General features: G+C 52.5%; 1 protein-coding gene across 4 annotated transcripts in view; it reads left to right on the forward strand.

Moving 5' to 3' along the window:
• Window positions 1-5,946: 5,946 nt before the first annotated feature.
• The window catches only part of TMEM184B (transmembrane protein 184B), a 43,632-nt gene continuing 35,547 nt past the window's right edge, over window positions 5,947-14,031 (forward strand). For 3 of the 4 annotated variants that reach the window (XM_084751205.1, XM_084751207.1, XM_084751208.1), the window contains exon 1: window positions 6,578-6,695. The gene's annotated coding sequence lies outside the window, so the exon portion shown is untranslated. Of the gene's footprint in view, window positions 6,072-6,577; window positions 6,696-14,031 lie in introns of those variants that run through there. The other variant, XM_084751206.1, reaches the window with a different exon arrangement.

Below are 14,031 nucleotides of genomic sequence, written 5' to 3' on the forward strand. Positions count from 1 at the left end.
TGCACACCAGAGGCTTCCACTCTCTCCTCCACACTTCCCTGCCGGAAGCAGGGAGTGGTGGCGCACGCCTTTAATCACAGCACTCAGGAGGCAGAGACAGGCGGATTGCTGTGGGTTCGAGGCCAGCCTGGTCTACAAAGTGAGTCCAGGATAGCCAAGGCTACACAGAGAAACCCTGTCTTGAGGAAGAGGAGGAGGAGGAGGAGGAGGAAGAGGAGGAGAAGCTGGGAGTGGACTAGAAAAAGGGGGGTCACCTTACATTGGGCCTAGGTCTCCTTCCGTGTATTGGGTAGACTTTTTGCCTATGGCTATTTACTGAGCCAGGCATGGGAGGATGCCAAGATTAACTGATCCTGCATCCCTGCCCTGCAGAGAGTCTTTATCTCTCTCAGCAGACAGATGAATTGTGATGCACAGTGAGAAGAAAACACAGATGGGGACAATGCATCATTTCTTTAAATAACTCTTTGCTAAGTTTGAAAATATTACATGCTTTCAAAAATAAATTTTTGGGAAAAAAAAAAACCCCACTACTCATAACCCTGCCAACTAGGAGGATCCTCTGATGCCCCATCTCCTTTAGCTCTGGCCAATCTTTTCCTTTCAGCACTTTTTAAAAATGGAGTTCAAGCCAGGCTGCCACACAAACTTCTTCCTGTCTTTATCATATAATATTATTCCTAATCATTTCCTCTGCGGTAAGACTAATCAGGTTGTGAGACTATGTTTTTAGATTGTCTGATTACGTTTAATTTTGGATATATGTGAGTATGTGTGCGCGCATACACACACACACACACACGCACGCACGCACGCACGCACGCACGCACGCACGCACGCAGATGCCACGGAGGCCATGGCAAAGGTTCTGAGAACTGAATTCCCTTTCTCTGCAAGAGCAGCACATGCTTTTAACCCCAGCCTTATTAAGAGACTGGTTTTTTTGTTTTTGTTTTGTTTGTTTAGTTGGTTGGTTGGTTTGGTTTGGTTTTTCGAGAGACAGGTTTTCTCCATGTATCCTTGGCTGTCTTAGACTCACTTTGTAGACCAGGCTGGGCTTGAACTCACAGCGATCTGCCTGCCTCTGCCTCCCGAGTGCTGGGATTAAAGGCGTGCACGCGGCAAGAAACTGTTTTAAGAAGGTTAGAGAGAGATGGCTCCTCAGTTAAGAGCACTGGCTGCTATGAGGACCTGGGTTCAGTTCCCAGCACCCATATGGCCGTTCACAGCCATCTGCAATTCCAGTGCCAGTGGACCTGGCACTCTGAGGGTACCGGGCATGTACATGCTTGCAAAACACCCTTGCACATAGTAATAGTAATAATAATAATAATAGTAATAATAATAATAGTAATAATAATAATAAAATAATAAACAAGATAAGTTGTTTTATTATCCACAGTGAGTATCATTGTGTGGATCACTCAACATCTTTAGCTTTTCTTCAGTGGCTGCCAAGTTGTTTCTAATGTTTCTTTTGGTGAAAAAAACAAATGGAACAGAACAGGGAGCTATCTGGGCAGCTAAGGAAGATTGAGGCCAGTGTGAGCTACAAGGTAAATTCCAGGCTAAACTGAGCCACAGAATGAGGCCCTGCCTCCAAAACAAAAATACCAGAAGAGTAGCTGCGGCATAGCTCACTGGGGCGCAGCAGTGTGCCCTGCATGCAGGGGCATAGCTCACTGGGGCACAGCGGTGTGCCCTGCATGCGGGGGCATAGCTCACTGGGTGCAGCGGTGTGCCCTGCATGCGGGGGCATAGCTCACTGGGGCGCAGCGGTGTGCCCTGCATGCGGGGGCATAGCTCACTGGGCGCAGCAGTGTGCCCTGCATGCGGGGGCATAGCTCACTGGGGCGCAGCGGTGTGCCCTGCATGCGGGGGCATAGCTCACTGGGTGCAGCGGTGTGCCCTGCATGCGGGGGCATAGATCACTGGGTGCAGCGGTGTGCCCTGCATGCGGGGGCATAGCTCACTGGGTGCAGCGGTGTGCCCTGCATGCGGGGGCATAGCTCACTGGGTGCAGCAGTGTGCCCTGCATGCGGGGGCATAGCTCACTGGGTGCAGCAGTGTGCCCTGCATGCGGGGGCATAGCTCACTGGGTGCAGCAGTGTGCCCTGCATGCGGGGGCATAGCTCACTGGGTGCAGCGGTGTGCCCTGCATGCGGGGGCATAGATCACTGGGTGCAGCGGTGTGCCCTGCATGCGGGGGCATAGCTCACTGGGCGCAGCAGTGTGCCCTGCATGTGGGGGCATAGCTCACTGGGCGCAGCAGTGTGCCCTGCATGCGGGGGCATAGCTCACTGGGGCGCAGCAGTGTGCCCTGCATGTGGGGGCATAGCTCACTGGGTGCAGCAGTGTGCCCTGCATGCGGGGGCATAGCTCACTGGGTGCAGCAGTGTGCCCTGCATGCGGGGGCATAGCTCACTGGGGCGCAGCAGTGTGCCCTGCATGCGGGGGCATAGCTCACTGGGTGCAGCAGTGTGCCCTGCATGCGGGGGCATAGCTCACTGGGCGCAGCAGTGTGCCCTGCATGCGGGGGCATAGCTCACTGGGCGCAGCAGTGTGCCCTGCATGTGGGGGCATAGCTCACTGGGCGCAGCGGTGTGCCCTGCATGCGGGGGCCCTGGGTTCTAGCCATTGCAGCGAAGGAAATGAACAAGGGGGGCCTGGGAGTGGCGGTACATTCCTGTAATCCCAGCACTCGGGAGGCAGAGGCAGGTGGATGGATCTCTGTGAGTTCGAGGCCAGCCTGGTCTACAAAAGAAACCCTGTCTCCAAAAAAACAGAAGAAAAAAAAAAAAAAAAGAAAAGAAAGAAAGAAAGAAAAGAAATGAACAAGGATGAAAAGGAACAAGAAGTTAGTATCTGCTGTGGTCCCTGAAGGAAGCTGGTGGTTCCCAGAATAGAAAGGGGGTGGAGCTGCGGGTGGAGAAAAATGGGCAGGTGTGACAGAGAATGGCCTAGAAGTTGAAGCAGGCTGAAGCAGGGTGGTGGCCACAGAAACGGAGAGAAGCTAGGGGAGGGATGAGAGATCTTTGAATAGGAAGAACAGGTGGAAGGCTGAGAATAGGTTTGCATGCAGCAGGGGAGGGCTGTGTTCTTACCTTCGCTTTTACATCTGTCTGTCTGTCTGTCTGTCTGTCTGTCTGTGTGGGGGAGGAGAGGGGCTCACATGCCACAGTGTCCTATTGGAGGTCGGTTCTCTCTTTCCCTCATGTGCGTTCAGGGGGGTCTAACTCCAGTCAGTCCTCAAGCTTGGCAGGAAGCGCCCTCCACAGCGAGTCAAGCCCGCTTGCTGGCCCTCAGCTTTTCCGAAGGCCTAAGTAATGAGGGGAGCTTTTCCTTCCAAAGAGGCTCAACCAGCTCCCAGTGCACACAGCCCAAAGCTCTGTCACCAGGTCAGGTAACTTTGTGTTTGGGGGCCCTTTCCTGACAATGCCTGCCTAAAAATACCCACCACCTGCCTGTGCTCCTGCCAGACAAGGCCTCTGAAAGTTGAGAACCATGAGCACCCCTGGGGTGCAGGGACTAAGAATGTGCATTTGGATATAGTTTGTGCCAACAGCTCCGAAGTGGGCAGGGACTAACAAACTGGCTCTGGTTTGGAAGTGCTGCAGATGTGGTGACAGTGGCAGGCAAGGACTTTGCCCAGAGGGGTTAGGAAATCTGGAGCAGGATCTATCTAGGAAGTTGTGAACAAATGAGGGTTTCAAACCTGGGTTGGGAAGAGGTCATTCTTTCTTCCTGTTTGTTTGTATGTTCGGAAGACAGAGTTTCTCTGCGTAGCCCTGGCTGTCCTGGGACTCACACTGTAGGCTGGCTTTGAACTCACAGAGATCTGCTTGCTTCTGCCTCCCTGGTTTTGAGATTAAAGGTGTACACCAGCCCTGCCCATCTTATTTATTTATTTGTTTGTTTGTTTGTTTTTTGAGTGACTGCCTCACTACGTAGCTATAGCTGATGTAGAAGTTGCTACACAGACCAGGTTGGCCTTGAATTCACAGAGATCCACTTAACTTCTGCTTCCCAAATGAAGCCATTAAAAGCATGTGCTACTATACCTGGCTTTTCTTCTTTAAAAATATTTAGTGTGTGTGTGTGTGTGTGTGTACCTGTCTCTGTGTGTGCCTCTAGGTCAGAGGACAACTTGTAGGTTTTCTCCTTCTATCATGAAGGTCCTGGAGGTTGAATTCAACGTTGTTGAGTATCGCTACCGATGTTCTGCCTTGCATCCTGCAGGGGGCTTTCCCTTAGGACCTAGATGATATTGTTATTATTACTATCTTTTTTTTTTCCCCGAGACAGGGTTTCTCTGTGTAGCTATGACTGTCTTGGACTCGATTCGTGGACCAGGCTGGCCTTGAACTCACAGGGATCCACCTGCCTCTGCTTCCCGGAGTGCTGGGATTAAAGGCATGGGCCACCTCTGCCCACCAAGACCTAGATACTGTATTTGTCCACCTTACAGATACTTTCTGCACATGTTCACCACACCAACCTCTGTCCTGAGTACTGGCTTATGTCAGAATAAAAAAAAAATCTTTTTTCTTTTTGTCCTTGGCTGCCTTCACCTTTCCTGGAGAGACATGAAGAAACATCTACTCACTCCAGGTATAAGACCAAATACGGAGCAAAGGGATGATTCTGCTCAGTCTACCTTGGTGAAGCAATGAGTCTGTTACAGCTGCTTACAGGAGCAAGGATGATTGGGGGGAAAAAAGTTCCAATCCAGCGTGGATAATGACCTCCCCATAGCTCTATAAGAATGCCCATCCCTTCTATTAATTGTCTACCTCCTAAACACTCTAATACTCCCGGAAGCCATTCAGCAGGTGGTGTGGAGTTACAGGGTACAGCTCTCAGAACCCCTCCCCCCCAGGTTGCTGCAAGTAATCCCAATAAACTCTCAGGTTCAGGGAGGGAGAGCTGTGTGGAATCTTTGGTCTGCTGCGGGTGCCCTCCTGCTTGGAGCATGTGGGTGCCTGTTTACATCTCCCCAGAAAACATTAACGAACAGTCTTTCTGGAACTTACCAGTCTCCTGGAAGAAGATGAGCAATAAGATGATTAAAAAACTGATCGATACATGGTAGAAATTAAATTTTATTGGGAGGACAGGGCACACAGTGAAGTGTTCCCTATGGAGGGCCTGTGAGGGCTCAGCAATCTCACTCCGGTAGGAGATTTTTGTCTCAGAACAATCCTGCTTCAGCTTCCTTGGCAAGGCTCGGCATGGCTCGGGAACCTGCAATCCCCGGAGAGGGGATGCAAGTGGAAAGGTTTAGAACCTAACCTCCTGTACCTGACTGTAGGGACAAGAGGCTAGGGGTCCAAGGTCAGGCATGCCTGTCGAGGGAGAGTGCCAGACTAAGGCCTGTGCAGATATTTACTTGGAATGGCATGGAATTAATTAGTGAAGGGTTTTGAGCAGAGTATTATAGTTCAACTTGATAACTTGATTATTGTTGATTATTATTATTATTATTATTATTATTATTATTATTATTATTATTATTATTATTATTATTGTTGTTGTTGTTGTCATTGTTTATTGTGGTACAAAGGATCAAACCGAGGGACTGTTGAATGCTAAGCAAGTTCCTCGGCTGAGTTAGATTTTAAAGGAACCCCTTTGGTCCCCACATTGACACAGACCCGTAGAGGACGAGGTCTTAGGTGAGGCTCACAATACCTGGGCAGAGAGCCTGGACCACATGGCACTAGTGAAGTGGGCTGGAGGAGGTCAGAGTCTAGGGATACAGGATGTCCTGTCAGGAGGCAGGTGGAGCCAGGCGGCGTGGGGGAGGGAGCGAGGGGGACGGGGAGGGGGGAGGACGAGGAGAGGGGAGGGCGAGGGGCGGCGACAGGGGACCGAGAGGGGACCTCATGGATGGTTCCAGACCTTCTTCTGACTTGGAGACTGGAAGTAGGGATGGGGGTTGGAGGGGTGCCGTGAGGAAACGTGTGTGGAAGGGGAGGCAGCTGAGCTCTCTAAGTAAGAGGCGTCGGTAGACAGTTGGAGCTGGAGATAAAAATAAACTTGGCTGCATATTACGCATTTCAGTCAGCTGGGTAAGACGTGGGGACCTCTCAAATCAAAATGGGGTGGGGGCTGGAGTGGGACCTCCAGAATTAGGTTAGTTTGGCTCCTCGGGAGCTGGGTGGAGTGGTGCTTTGCAGTTTCATTTTGCGCAACTACACAAAACGCTTCGTGGAAGTCCGTTTCATAGTCCCACACCCACCATCCACGTCGCAAACGGCCACTTAGAACTCGTTTCACTTTCAGCGTAGGCGCAGATAGGGCTTTGAGAATTGAAGCGCTTAGCCAGCCGGTGAATGTCCAGGGCAGTCTTGAACCCCGCGGGTCAGTATGTGCAACCCAGGACTGCGGTAGGTGAGACTCGGAAGTCTGGGCTTTAGGTCTCTCCCAACGTATCTGCGAGTTGCTAGGGGACCGAGCTGTCCTCCAGACCCGAGATTCGCGCGTGGGCAGTCGCAGCGCGCGGCCCCTTTAAGGCTAGGCGAGTGACCTCAGCCGCGTGCTCCGGCCCCGCCCCCGCTAGCTGCGTTCCGACTGCGCAGGCGCGGCGCGGCGGTACCCGGCGGCGGGGCTCTGGACGCGCCAGCGGCGGCGGAGAGACCGGGCTGCGGCGCCGCCTGCTCCGCCTGCAGTCGCCAGTGCCATGGGCTCCTGAGGTACCCGGGCGGCGGGATGCTCGGGGACAGGGCGGGGACTACGCCTTTGAGACAACCCCACGCTGGGGACTTCCCGCGGGGTGGAAAGGACTCAGAGGCCCCCAGTGCGGCCCGTGGGTGTGCCCGCTCCGCCAGCGTGGCGGGCCCCTGAGTGTAACTGGACCTGCCCGTGGGGGAACAGGGGTGGGCGGCGCGGGGCCCAGCCTTTTACCGGTGGGACTGTGAGCGCCGCGGTGGGTGTGCTGCAGCCTGGCACAACCGAACGGGGTTGGGGAGGCGCCGGTCCCCAGTGCGGTGGCCTTGACGCGGCGGGGTGGTCGGCCCTTGAGGCGGTACGTGTATAAATGGGGTATGTGTGCCTGCTTTGCACTCGGGTCAGTAGATTTGGAAGGGGACAGATAGGAATCCGAGGCCCCCAGGATGGGATGTTGGTGTTCCTCTAGAGACTGGTTTGGGTGTGAGCATCCGACCTGTGTGTTGTGCCTATTTTCCTGGGCACGCCCTTGGACACCTTGCTTGGATAGGACGCTGGGGCTAAAAGGCTCCAGGCAGTGGCAAGGCAAGGAAGTCTGGGGTATGGGGCTCGGATTTCTAGTCTGTAGCCTTTCTAGGGAACTGTATGGGGCGTGATAGCTCATCCTCCCTTGCAGGCCTTGGTGGGGTGATGCTTGACTTATACCTGTGTGTGAGATGAAGGCCCATGTATTATTCATCTGACTGCCAGGTGCTTTATGTTAAGGAGATAAGTAGCAATCTGTGCCCTGGAGGCAAGTGCTGCAGACTTAGCCAACACACACACACACACACATACACACACACAGCTGCAGACTTAGCCAACACACACACACACACACACACACACCCCACCCCCAGCAGGGGAGGTGCAGGTCTCAAGAGGTCTAGTTTTCTTGACAGGCTGGTTATGACATTCTTCTCCTTGTCAACAAGTTTGGTGGGCCCTGGGGTTCTGCACATCTGAACATGTGTGGTGCCGGAGTTGGAACCCTAGGGTGGGTGGGTGGGTGGAGCCCCAGAAGCCAGGCTGGGTGCTCACCTGCACACAGATAGGATGATCCAGGCGTCCGGGAACTGCTTGGGCAGAATCAGACTTAGAAATAAATAACTACAGGGATCCCAGAAACAAAAGGCAAAGGCGGTGTGGTGCAGAGATGGGTTTAGTGCTGGCTGGGGAGGGGGGCAGATGGGCAGGCCAGCAAAAATAAATAAATAAATACATAAATAAATAATACTTCAGCACAAAAAGACAGTTGAGCCGACGCTGGGTGACTGACATTCCTTCGAGGCTTTTTGCTTTCCATGCATATTTTCCCAGTTTGTTCTCACAGCAGCTGTGTGAGTAAAGTATCGTGCATAGTTGTGGTTGAGGAAACTGAGGCAGCAGGTCGAGGGGAGCGTTGGGGGATTGACTAGTGACTCACTTGTCATTGTGATACTAGTAGTCTCTGGTAGGGTCCGTCATCCCTGAGTCAGGGCCTGCGTCTTGCCAAGTTGCCATGTAACTTTCCTGAGCATCTTTTGTGTGCCAGGCTCAGGGCTGTCCCCAGTCCCAGCTGCGCCCATTGCTTTCCTTGACGTCCCCGGAGTAGAACATGGAGCAGCAGGCTGTGGTACCTGCCTCTGGAGGCTCCCAGTCTGCTGGGGAGGTAGACATACATGGTGACCCCATTGGCCAGTATGAGTAGAGAGGCACTAAATATCGCCCCCCAAGAACCATAGGTGCCTTGGGTGTCCTCACGCAGTCCTCAGGGATAGGTTTAAGTTGCTCCCAGGATGGGTTGTAGTAGGAGGAAGTAGAAGAGCTTCCAAGTGGGAAGGGTGTGAGTGACCGCCTGTGGGAAGGGTGTGAGTGACCGCCTTGTCCCAGTTCGGGCCATTGGCTGAGTTCTGTGGACCTGGACTCCCATCAGCAGGCTGCTTTCTTCATTCCCCCCTCTTTTTTGTCCTTGTACTCACTCATGTCCCCAGGCACTCCAGACAGGCAGTGCGCCACTGAGCCAGGCCCTCAGCCCTCTCCCACTTTGTGTGTCTTTGAGGTTTTGCTCCTGTTTGCCAGCTGGCCTGCCCAGTTCTCTCCCCGAGAGGGGCTCAGTGCTATTTCCAGTCCCTGCTGTGCTCATTTCTCTCTGTACGCTCCCTGGAGTAGAAACTGCTAGGCAAGGCTGGGTACAGCCCTTTTATTGTTTTGAAAGAGAGTAGCAGCAAATGAGACTGGGGAATTTGGTGTGAGTGCTGGGAGGCCTGGAGTTGGACCGCAGGGTTCTTTCTGTGTGGGGTCTGACCCAAGACCTTGGCCTAGGCTTTTGGGGGTAGCAAATGCTTACTGAATACCTCCTGTGTGCCCCAAATTTGCTGGCCACCAGGGAAGAGATGCCAGAGACCTTGATTTCCCCCTGTCAAAGGCAGTGGTTGGCTAAGGTAGCCTAGCATGTAACTAATACATTTGAAACAGTGTTCTACCTGGGGCAGGAAGAGGGCTCTGAGGGAGCCCCGAGGACAATAGCGTCAACAGCTTGTTTCTTGAGCACTTACTGCGTGCCAGGCACAGGTCAAAGTGTTTTCATTTTCATGTCATCCTCACCATCCCCTGAGGTAGGGCTGCCGCCTTTTATATCACAGGTCACTTGGTCCGACCTGCGAGTCTTGCTGTTCCCCTCTCCCCCTAAAAGTGTGTCCAGTGCCCTCCTGGTCCTGAAGGACTGGGGTTGCAGGACTGAGGAGGGTTCTAGGCAGCAGAAGCCCTAAACAGACGTGGAGGCCTGTAATGCTTCCCCTCTCTGAGGGTTTTGATCTGATCCCGGTGTGGTCAACAAAGAGCCTTTGACCGCTAGGGAGGAAGTGAGCGCACAGCCCTGTGTTGTAAAGGCCGTATCACAGCCCTGCATCTTGCTTCCTTCGTTCTGGCACATAACTCCAAGATGACCTGCCTCCTTCCTGTTTGCTGCCTTTTGGTCCCTGGGGTCTCTTTATTGTCTGCTTCTGTTTTTCTTTTGCATCTTCTGGACTGAAGGTCACTGTGCCCCAGGCCAGGCCTCTGCTCTCCTGCTGGCCTCTTCTGACACCTGACATCTGGCTCCACTGACAACAACTAAGTTTTTTGTTTTTCTTTTGAGACAGGGTCTCATGTATTCCAGGCAAGATTCAAATTAACTGTGTGGCTGAGGATGACCTTGAACTTGTGGTCCTCCTGCCTTTACTACCCAATGCCTAGGATTACAGGCATAAGCCACCTGCCCAATTTATGTGGTCCTTCACATGCGGGTGTGTGTGTGTGTGTGTGTGTGTGTGTGTGTGTGTGTGTGTGTGTGTGTGTAGAGGGGCACTTCACCTGCTGAGCCAGCCCTGAATTTGTTTTTCTCCCAGGTCTCCTGGGGTCATAGGTTCTCATGTCACCTTGGGAGGTGTGGTCTGTCACCCCCCATGCTTGCAGCCCTCAGCTCTATGAATACAGGCAGAAAGGAGCTGGGGTTGGAGCCAGCATTGGAGCCAGGCAAGCTAGGTGTGTAGCCCTGTGAAGACTTGCCCGTTCTGCTTTGCTAGGTGCCAGGCTGGCTGGCCTCTGGTACAGTGACTTGCCAGTCTGTCCAGAGTTTAAGGAGTTGGATGTCATCCCTTCTCTGGACAGAGGCTGAGATTGTACTCCACTGGGGGCTCTCTGTGGGGGTCTTGCTGGAGCACAGCCGTGTGAGGAGGGGGGGCTGATGGTCTGAAGGACACGAGCAAGCTTGAGGGTTGGGGGAGAATGCCCAGGGGTGCCTTAGGATAGGCAGTTGTGAGTTGAGGGATCTGGGCCAGCGAGATGGCTGGTGAGTAAAAGCCCTTGTTATGCAAGGCTAAAGACCCAACTTTGATCCCAAGAGCCTGTGGTGGAAGGAGAGAACCCACACCCGAAAGTTGTCCTCTGAGCCAGTCAGATAAAAAGTTGTCCTCTGGCACTCATGTGTACACACACACACACACACACACACACACACACACACACACACGTAGTAATAAAACTACATTTTAAAAGTAGGGTCTTTGAAAATGCCAGAGCAGGAGAGAGGGAGCTAATGAGCTGAGCAGTTCTGGTGACCTGGAAAGAGAATTAGGAATCTCAGGTCAAATCCTTGCTTTTATTAGCACCGTGTCCTTGCTTACCAGGTATAATTCATGGTAGCCAGGCATGGTGATGAATGCCTTTAATCCCAGCATTCTGGAGGCAGCGGCAGATGGGTCTTTGTGGGTTCTAGGCTAGCCTGCTCTATATAGTAGGCTCCAAGACAGCCAGACTGCATAGTGAGGCTTTATCTCAAACAATAAAGCAAGTGATAGATAGTGGTATTAAGGCTGGAGAGATGGCTCAGAGGTTAAGCACACCGACTGTTCTTCCTGAGGTCCTGAGTTCAATTCCTAGAAACCACATGGTGGCTCACAACCATCTATAATGTGATTTGATGCCCTCTTCTGGCCTGCAGGTGGACATGAAGACAGCACTGTATACATAATAATAAATAAATCTTTAAAAAAAAAAAAAGAAGAAGAAGATAGTGCATGCCTTCAATCCCAGCACTCGGGAGGCAGAGGCAGGTGGATCACTGTGAGTTTGAGGCCAGCCTGGTCTACAAAGTGAGTCCAGGACAGCCAATGCTACACAGAGAAACCCTGTCTCGAAAAACCAAAAAAAAAGAAAAAAAAAAAGATAGTGGTATTGTTGTACATTATGTGATCCTATTTCTTGGGAGGTTGAGGCAGGAGGATGAGTTCAAGGCCAGCCTGAAGAAGGACTGGAGCTGGAGTTTGCCTCTTCTGTAGAATGCAGGTACCAACAGCAGAGCATTATAGGACCACCATGACCCAGTGTTTGCACCAGTGCACAGCGTGTGGATAGGAGCTAGAAGTCAGCCTTGGATGCTGTTCCTCAACTGCCTTGTTTCTTTCTTTCTTTCTTTCTTTCTTTTTTTCTTTCTTTCTTTCTTTTTTTTTTTTTTACAACAGGGGCTCTAACTAGGACCTGGGGCTCCTACGCTAGGTAGGCTGGCAGGGAGCCCCAGGGACCAGCCTGTCTCTCCCTTCTAGCCTGGAATAACAAGCATGCACAAACATGCTTTTTGTGTGGGTGCTGGGGATCGAACTCAGGTCCTCTAGCTTGTGTGGCCAGTACTTACCGACCAAGCTCTCTTCCCCATCTTCACCAGGTTTTGCTCTTTCCCCACAGGCTATTGAATTTCTCTAGGAGTCCCGTGTGTCAGGCATAATGTGGGGAGCTGCATCCAGCTAGGGAGAGGGTGGGCAGCTGCAGGATGATTACAATTGTCATGGGTGCTTTGCGGGTACTTTCATGCTGATACAGTGACAGTTACGATGTCACCATGTGGAAAGGTAGAGAAAGTGGGTTCAGGCAGAGGGGACAGCTCACACAGTGACCTGAGCCCATGCCACAAACCAGCCACGAAGCCCTACAGGCCTGCCACGCGTGCTCACTGAAGGTGCTTCCTGCTTCACAGAGGCCAGAAAGGGAGAAGTAGAGTGAGGAGCACCATGCGGGGAACGGGGAGGCCTCGGTTTAACTCTTCACACCTCCTGGGCTGCTTCTGCTCTATGAGTTGTGCATAGATGCCTTGCACAACACACACTGAGAAGTCGCTGGCCGCATTTTTAAAAATTTATTAAGTTTTATTTTGTACGCATGAGCGTTTGTATGTGTGCACGTGTACTGTATACCCAGGGGGTTAGAAGAGAGTACTGGATCCCCTGGCCTGGAGTTACAGATAACTGCGAGCTGCCATGTGGCTGCTGGGGACTGGCCTGATCCTCTGCAAGAGCAGCAAGTGCTCCTAAGCCCTAAGCCGTCTCTCCAGCCCCAGCCAGCAGTAGTCTCAACAGCCACTCCTGGAGCTCTGCTTTTCTTTTTTCTTTTTCTTTTTTGGTTTTTCGAGACAGGGTCTCTCTGTGTTAGCCTTGGCTCTCCTGGACTCGCTTTGTAGACCAGGCTGGCCTCGAACTCACAGCGATCTGCCTGCCTCTGCCTCCTGAGTGCCAGGATGGCGGAACTCTGCTTTTCAAAGCCCCAGAGAGGAGAAAGCCACGTGCAGAGGGTGCTCAGGAGCTGGACTTGGCCCAATCACTCAGGCAGCATGGCCCAACTGTGGCGTGAGAGCAACATAGCCCGCTGTCATGTGGCTTCCAGTGGGTGCCTTCAGTTAGCAGCGGCTCACTGCCTGAGTGCAGGTGCTGGGCGGTTTTGAGTGAGCAAATGGAACAGTGGATGGCCAACGGCACTGCCACTCAGGAGGAAGCTGAGATTACCCTTGAAATGTGATGGCTCCTCCATGGTCATCAGAACAGGCTTGTCCTGTGTGTTTCCTTCATTTATTATGTTTTGTTTTGTTTTTTGAGACAGGGGTTTCTCTGCATAGTCCTGGCTGTCCTGGAACTCATTATATAGGTCAGGCTGGGCTTGAACTCACAAAGATGATTTGCCTCGGCCTCCAAAGTGCTGGGATAAAGGTGTGTGCCACCATGCCCAATGATTTACTTATTTTAGACAAGGTCTCCCTGTATATCCATGGCTGGCCTGGAACGCTCTCCATTGAGTAGGCTAGCCTTAGACTCACAGAGATCTACCTATCTCCGCTTCCCAAATTCTGGGTTTAAGGGTGTGTACTATCCTGCCTGGGTTTGCTTGTTTGTGGCAAGATGTGATGTAGCCCAGGCTGGCTCGGACTCCTGATCTTCTTGCCCTCTCCTCCTGACTGCTGGTATGCACTGCCATGCCCACACAGAACAGGATTGTTTGTTCCAACATTGGGGGCCAGCAGTGCCCTTTATCCACCTACAGGGGGTGAGGGAAGTCTCGGGCTTGTGAGAAGCAGGAAGCCCAGCAGACACCTCCTTTTCCTTCTCAGGGATGGAAACTGGAGGGGGAAGATCCCACCCAGAAGGCCTTTGTGTCTAAGCCGGGTCACTTCCAGCTCTTCTGGGCTAGAGTCACACGAGAAGAGGTGAACGCAGATGGCGAGGTCTGCAGTTTGCGGCTGTGCTGCAGCCTGTGACCTGCCGGTGCCAATGGAGTGGCTCCTGTTGATTAAAGCACCTGGGCTACTCGGGACCCCATTTCAACCCCTCCACACCTCCTGGAACAGGAGGAATTGCCTTTGAGTTTGATGTTCATTCTAGGTGGGAGCTTACACTGTCTCGCCACAGGTAGAGAAGAGGGAAGGTCCTGGTGCTTTGCTTGAAGTTCAGTGGGAAAGATGAGGCTCCCAGCCTCCATCCTGGCCAACGCTGAGGTGTGGAGGGTGGGCAGGGCGTCGGCAGAGCCAGAAACTGGAGTACT

The sequence above is a fragment of the Acomys minous genome, assembly GCF_964271855.1.
Source record: "Acomys minous genome assembly, chromosome: 12".
Classification (NCBI taxonomy): Eukaryota; Metazoa; Chordata; class Mammalia; order Rodentia; family Muridae; genus Acomys; species Acomys minous.